Source organism: Littorina saxatilis, linkage group LG13, assembly GCF_037325665.1.
Source record: "Littorina saxatilis isolate snail1 linkage group LG13, US_GU_Lsax_2.0, whole genome shotgun sequence".
Classification (NCBI taxonomy): Eukaryota; Metazoa; Mollusca; class Gastropoda; order Littorinimorpha; family Littorinidae; genus Littorina; species Littorina saxatilis.
The window spans coordinates 37,337,896-37,344,664 of NC_090257.1; the positions used below are offsets into that span (position 1 = coordinate 37,337,896).

The 6,769-nt window shown below is 36.7% G+C and overlaps 1 long non-coding RNA gene across 1 annotated transcript in view; it reads left to right on the forward strand.

Moving 5' to 3' along the window:
* Nucleotides 1-2,530, forward strand: part of LOC138945643 (uncharacterized) — a 3,118-nt gene extending 588 nt beyond the window's left edge. Inside the window, exon 2 of the long non-coding RNA XR_011449058.1 lies at nucleotides 841-2,530. This is a non-coding gene — a long non-coding RNA (uncharacterized lncRNA). The remainder of the gene's footprint in view (nucleotides 1-840) is intronic.
* Nucleotides 2,531-6,769: the final 4,239 nt, after the last annotated feature.

Genomic DNA, 6,769 nt, shown 5'->3' on the forward strand with positions numbered 1-6,769 from the left:
CTTACATAGTTGGTCACACAATTACCCATCACTGAACAATAAATCGAAGTCGGGTGGATTCAATGACTAAAGCAGTAAAGGCTTTGAAAAAACCCTCATCACAAAACATCCCCCCCCCCCAAAAAAAACAAAAATAAATAAATGAAATAAAACAGGTTGTGTATATAGCGCAGTAAACACCATGCAGGTACAAGCAAAGATTTGACAGTGATTATCCTTGTTTTATATAGCACACATTTTCTAGTTTTAATCTCTCTCTCTCTCTCTCTCTCTCTCTCTCTCTCTCTCTCTCTCTCTCTCTCTCTCTCTCTCTCTCTCTCTCTGGAAAGTAATTTATTGACTTGTGGGTTATTTGCGTTTGTCTACATATTGGTGATTCGTAAACTATGTTGAAAGAGATTGTCAAACAATATTATATGGGGTGTCTTAAAAAAAATGTATATCAAAAAAATCTGTCATTATTATCAGGCACACGGTTTTAACAAAGCTATGTCACGGAATGCAACATAAGGCCTAAAAAAAAAATAGGTGTGGTTACGGTAACCCGACCTACCCTATTTTTAGGGTCCGATCCTATAACTTTTTATTACATTTGTCAAAAAAAAAAAAAAAAAAAAAAAACGAGTGCAAAAAACGCAATGAAAGCGAAAGCGCCCGTGTCGCACACTTATTTCCCTGTCAAGTAGGTTTAATTTGTACACATTAGAAAAAAAAGTTAAAAAAAAAAAAAAAAGTGATTGCCTACCTACCTACCCTATTTTTTTTGGCTATGTTACCGTAACCACACCTATTTTTTTTTTGGCCTAAGTGGCTTAAAAAGTCGTGTTTTTGTGTGTGCAGGATATTCGCTAGGACAGGACCTCAAGCTGAACCAGCACAACAGCGATGCATTCTTCCATGGCTTCCACAAAAGTCTTTCACCTATAGCGGGCATTGCATACAGATAGTCCAAAGAGGGTTAGGGTTACCCTAGGGTTACCCTAACCCTCCTTTTAAAAGATTCTTTAGACCAATTATCCCTCTGTTCCCATGTTAAACATGGAATAATTCTGGACAAATGCGAGGACATTAGCTTTTTTTAATTTTATTTTGTATCATTTTACTTATCATTAAAACTTGTTTAGATTTCGATTCGTAAACCATTTACAGTAATCCTTTGTTTTTTTAACTTTGTTCATCTTACCACAGTCACTTCGTTGTTTAGATAATTTATCATTAAATTTGTTACCATTATGCAGGAAAAATGTAGAATAAAACCAGGAGAGCTTTCGGTAGAAGATATTTCCTGTGTCAAAAGTTAATGCTTATTCTGATTGATGGGTGCTCCAAACTAAGTTATTTTGACTGCCTTATTCGAATTCATTTCCAAGACAGGGCTGAGAAGTGGAGAAGCTTAGGAGAGTATCGTAAAAATTGTCTGGGTGTTTATGCAAAACTTTCGAATATGTCAGATTTTACTTTAGAGATTTTAAATACTGTTAACTGACAGAAATGCTATAACTTCTACACCAATTGACTGGATAACTTCATATTCAGCATACTTAAACTTGATTTTATGCATGTGCAGTTCACAAAGTGGCAAATTTGTAGGTTAAATTATCTAACTTTTGCATCACCAATGACACCAACGCTTTCGTGTCTGAGGATTGCCCTGAACCTAGCTGTAACTGCATGCTTTCTTCAGGTCATCGATAGCCTGGGGGTTGAAGGGGATGTTTTTACATACTCAGACATTCAAAATAATCAAAAAGGTAAAAGCCTGAAGGGTTTAAATTATGTAAAAATGGCTACCGCTCAATGTCAAAACTCGTTCTGTTTAGTCGACCCCCGAATTTGGAGAAAAAAATTAAAATTGCACAAAAGTCAGACCATTCAATTTATAAAATTGCCACTTACTGGCAAGGCAGAACATAAACTGAAGTTAATGAATACCATATATAAAATAATTGGTTCAACAGATGCAGAAGTAATTTGCATGGTTGTGGGTGTCCTTTTTAGGGGGGTCAACCCTGTAGAAGAGACGATTTTCTTTAATTATCAATCCGTAATATATTGTTTGTTATGCATACAAGATTAACATTGACAAATACTTCAAGACTCCTCATTGATCTTAAGAAATGTTGTGGTTTTTTTTTGTTACTGACTGATTCACTTTCTATTCACTTTACTCACGACAAGAAAAGCAAGGGAGGTAATTTCTTCGGAAGAGGTAATTCTCTCCCCTCAGAACGATTGTTGTAGTTTGTTTGATTTTGTTCCCTTCTAATAAGTATTATTTAAAATAGATCTTTACATCTTGATGTGAAAGGCGCAGTACCCCCCCTCCCCCCAGGATGTTAAATTCTAGGTTGTGTCCATGTAAAATCCTGATCCTAGTCAAGATCCGAGTTGGTTTTTCATGCAACTGTGCCTCTTTATGCCACTCAATTAGACATACTTTGCAATCCATAATTGCACGAAACTAAGTACAGGAAATACGTTGTTGTCGTGTTTTTAATATTACATAATGAAATAAAAAATGTCACAACTGGTTTCGTGTTGGGCTTTCTCTCTCTGTCTGAATCTCATAATTACTTCCTTCTGAGGCCTGAAATGTGTTGCAGGCATTGTTCAGCTTACATTTATTGTTACAATTTTTGTGGATATGTTATTAAGTGTGTCTGTGTTTCTATCATTCGTTATCAATGTGTTAAAAAAAAAAAAGCACACGTCAAAGTAATTTACCCTTCATCATTATCAAAACATGCAGATACAGGTAATAAATATTTGTGATACTTTAAACAAATACAATGTTTGTTTGTTGCGTTTTTTCTTTTTTTCAGAGCAAACACACATCGTATTTGTTCAAACGTGCATATTCTGCACTTTCTAATACCCTGCATGGATCTCCAAATCAAGAATAATGAAAAGTCGTCTAATAGCCCTGCAGCACTTACACGAACATGATAGAAGCTTGCATGCATGCACCCAGGCTCGCTGTCTTCGGCTAAAAGAGCTTACCGTTGGATCTTCGCTCAGACAAATGTAGCTGTCTTGTCCACTTGCTCCTGTCGCATAGATCTGCAATGTGCAACATCATCTTTGATTAATAAGTCTGAGGCACAGACAAACACACACGCGCGCACATTTGCGAGAGAATGCACGTCAGTCTATTCAATCAAACAGTATAAAAACATACCACAGACGTGGTGGTGGAAACTGGACATTCGCCGTATAACAAACTCAAGAGATTGGTTTAAACAGTGTTTATTCAACAATTCATATGTATTTGAACATGATACATGTTACGGATCATCAACAAGCTCAAGCTTATGGTGGTGACCCTAACGGGAGAATTAAACATATGGATTACAATAACTTGCGACGAGACTTCGACAAGTACTTTCCAAACCAAAACAAATGAGAAACAAACAAAATGTGCAAAACATACATGTATATATATATATATATACATATTTGACAAAAAGCAAAGGCATAATGGAGACAGGACACGACAATAGAGTGGACAAAGAATATAAGAGGGAAAGAGAGAGAGGAAAGGAGAGGGCGAGAGAGAGAGTAAGCGAGAGAGAGAGAGAGTAAGTCGGGAGAGAGAGAGAGAGAGAGAGGGAGAGAGAGAGGGAGAGAGAGAGAGAGAGAGAGAGAGTGAGAGAGAGAGTACATTAGTATACATCACAATTGCATATATATACCAAAAACAATCGCTATAACTTCTTAATTAAATTTAGACTTAGATTATCTATAATGAATGGGGCATACTGCACTCAAATTCGTTTTGCCCCAAGTCGGCCAGTTGAAATAATGTATTCCTGGACTTTATCAAAAACAGATTCGTTTGATTCTTTTGACAATCGTGCATCACCAAATAAGAGTGTTACTATCGTACTTTGGTCAGTGGGGAGAGTACCTATTGTTCTGGTTCGGTCTCTATCGTATTGAGGGCAATCTAGAAGAAAGTGTTTTACGTCTTCTGATGCGTGGCCACAGGCACACGCTGGATTATTGCTCAAATGCCTATCGACTAGGTGCTGGTTTAAATCGGTCATGCCTAACCTTAATTTACTGTGAATCACTTGGACCTGTCGTTCTCCAATGTAAAAATACGGTGGCACAACTGGATCGTTAGCAGTTAGATATCTTTTAAATTGGCTTATGGATTCAGTAAGTTTGATTGCATCAGGCAAGGCATTCCATAAATGTGTTGTTGATGGGAAAAATGATGATTTATACAATTCAGTTTTGTACGGTGGAATCTTGCGTTCTAATGGGCGTCTCCTGTGATACGAGTTTTCCGCAGATACGAGAGGTGGGAGTTCAGCACTTAAATATGGGGGAACTTTGTTATGAACAATTTTATGAAATAATATTAATTTATGGCGTTTGCGTCGTTCAGAAAGTGTAGTAAAACCCGATTCTTGATATAATTTTCGGTGACTTGTTCCTCGAACTGTTCCAATAATAATTCGTATTGCCTCTAAGTGAAGACCTTCTAATTCATCTGCCAATCCGGTAGTGCAATTATCCCATACAACGTCTGCGTAATCAATACTTGGCAATATGAATGATTTATACATGTTTTCTAGGGATTTTCTGCTTAATCTATATTTATATGAGCGCAGACAAGAAATCAATAAGCGGCATTTGGCTACGATAGATTTTGTTTGGGACTCCCATTTACAATTATTTTGAACGATTACACCTAGGTGCTTGTGCTTTTCTACATCTTGTAATGTGATATCGCCAAACTTTAATTCAGTAAAATCCGGATTCTGTTGTCTGCCTAAATTTAATAATTCGGTTTTAGTTTGATTGAAAAGAACTTTCCACTGAAGTTGAAAAATCACATTCCGAAAGAGAATAGATTTAAACGTGTTATTTTTGATTATAATAAATTAAACGTCGATGCACTAACGAATGAATTACAGAACGTTAATTGGATAGAGATCGCGAGTCAAGATTGTATTGACAAGGCAGCACAGACGTTTTCAGAAAATTTATTATTATCAGCAAAGAAATGTATGCCTGTTAAAACGGTAACTGTGCGAGAAAACGATGCCCCCTGGTTAACATCAGACATACTGAAATTACGGAATAAGAAAAGAGTTGTTCATACAATAGCAGCTCGTTTGGATACACCCGATGCTTGGGAAACCTTTCGCAATATCCGCAACGACTACACAGATGCTATACGAACCCGGAAATTAGAATATTTAAAAGAAATTGACGGTCGAGTATCAGAAATGAATAATTTCGGGACAAAAAATTGGTGGAAATTAGTTAAATCGTTCTTGGCGAAAAGAGGTTCAAACGCTGACGCAATTCCACCCTTAATATTTGATGGTGTAACACATTATGGAAATGAAGAAAAAGCAACACTCTTCAACAATTTCTTTGTTGAACAGTCAAAATTACCAGATGATGATGACAACGCTCCTGACGTTGACAGATTAGATAGTGTCTTGGACGATGTGATCCTACGTACTCAGGAAGTAGAAACAATTTTAATAAACCTTGATAAAACAAAAGCCGCTGGTCCCGACCAGGTGCACAACAGAATTTTGATATCTAGTGCCAGGCACATCTCAGAAGCTTTAACCCTCTTGTATAACAGATCTCTCCAGGAAGGCAGGTTTCCAATGGAATGGAAAAAAGCCCATGTATCACCGATTTTTAAAAAAGGAGATAAAACTGATTGTTCAAATTATCGACCCATTTCTCTCCTAAGCTGTATCGGAAAGGTGTTTGAAAAATGTGTCCAGTCACGAGTATTTGAATACTTAACTCTGAACAGCATTCTTACGCCTTACCAGTCTGGATTCATACCAAAAGATTCCACCACCTACCAGTTAATTTCTTTGTATAATGACTTGTGTAAATCTCTGGACAATAATATTCCTACCCAAGCCGTATTCTTTGACATATCTAAAGCGTTTGATAAAGTATGGCACAAGGGCCTCATTAGGAAACTGGAAGCAATCGGAATACGTGGACGGCTCTTAATCTGGTTCCAAGATTACCTCTTTGGGCGTAAACAGGCAGTTGTTTTAAAAGGAAATAAGTCAACATATTTACCCGTCTCAGCAGGAGTCCCACAAGGATCAGTATTAGGCCCTACGTTGTTCCTCGTTTATATTAACGATATAGTGAAAAATATTGAATCTGTTATTAAATTATTCGCTGATGACACAAGTATGTATTTATCCGTTGAAAATCATGTTCTCAGAGCCGAGATTCTAAATTCAGACCTGAGTAAAATTTTTAAATGGGCAACTCAAGAGATTCATTTGTGTGTGTATGTTTAATCAAAAGTTCATCTTGGGCACATTCAGTCTGTATTGTAACAGGACCCATCCCGTAAAAACTTCGAACAGATCTATTAAATTCTGAAATCCTTGACAAGTTTTTTTTTCCAATCATCTGTATCTGACAGAAGTAAAAAAATAAAAAAATAAAAAATCAGCCAGTACACGCATCTACCCCCTCACACGACAATACATGTGGTGAAAAAAGGAATCGAGAGGGGGGAACAAGGAATAAATTAGATCCAGAAATAATTCCACTTCATCACTTGATTCCAAAATTCAAGTGTGAAGTGATCGGATACTGTGGTAAAGATACGTGCTTAGTATCACAACTGAAAATACAAGCCCTAGGGTTTTAAATCAAGGAAACAATTAAAGTTAAGGAAAGATCAACAGAAATGTCGAGAACATGTAAAATATTGTACTTACAATCCGTTTCAGCATGCTCTTCGAATAATAATCTCCCA